The 799-nt window shown below is 54.1% G+C and overlaps 1 protein-coding gene across 1 annotated transcript in view; it reads left to right on the forward strand.

Annotated features, from left to right (window-relative positions):
* The window catches only part of DRGX (dorsal root ganglia homeobox), a 26025-nt gene that overhangs the window by 8597 nt on the left and 16629 nt on the right, over positions 1 to 799 (forward strand). The gene's annotated exons all lie outside the window — the stretch shown is intronic.

Genomic DNA, 799 nt, shown 5'->3' on the forward strand with positions numbered 1-799 from the left:
GGCCCGGGCAGCAGCGGGGCGGGGGGAAGGGGCTATCTGTCCTGCCAAAGGGTGCAAACAGCCCTGGGCATCACAAGTAAAAAAATAAAATAATATGTAACTCCGTCCAAACCCCCTCACCGACCCATCACCAAACCAAAGGGGGAACAGAAAATCTCTGCCCGGCCAGCGCTTGGGCAGCCGAGGAGGCCCGGTGCCGCAGGAAGGTGATCACTTTCTGAGGGACAGTATTTTGTTCTCTGATGAGCCTCTCACAGGCCCACACGGTGTGAGGTCTGTGCGAGGAGAGGGCTCAGGGCCGTGTTTATCTTCCAAATGATGCTGCAAGATGAGCGGCGACCTCCAGCCCAGAGTACCCCAGAGCACCCCAGGGGCAGGTCTGCAAGTTGGGTCCCAGGGACACCCAGCAACACTTCTGGGGGTTCTGGTGTTTTTCTGTTCTGTGAGGCTTTATTTTTGTTTGGTTTTGTTTGCTCGTTTGTGGCTTTTGATTTGCAGTTCTTTTTGTTTTTTGTTTTTTTTTTTTTTGGTTTGGGGTTGATTTCTTTGGTTTTATTTTTTGCTTTGGTTTAAGTTTTGAGTGGTTTTTTCGTCTGTTTTGTTTTGTTTGTCAGCGAACAGAGAGGGAGTGACACATTTCAACACGGGCTCGCACGGCTGATGTGTGACTGGGGGGAGCCGCAAGGCCGGGGTCCGCTCCATGGGACGTGATTCACACTGCCTTCTCCCGACCCCCGGTCTGGGGACAAACCCCCGGTGCCCCAGTCGGGCCCTCGAAAGCCGCTCGGGGAAGGGCAGG

Source organism: Geospiza fortis, unplaced genomic scaffold (assembly GCF_000277835.1).
Source record: "Geospiza fortis unplaced genomic scaffold, GeoFor_1.0 scaffold130, whole genome shotgun sequence".
NCBI lineage: Eukaryota > Metazoa > Chordata > Aves > Passeriformes > Thraupidae > Geospiza > Geospiza fortis.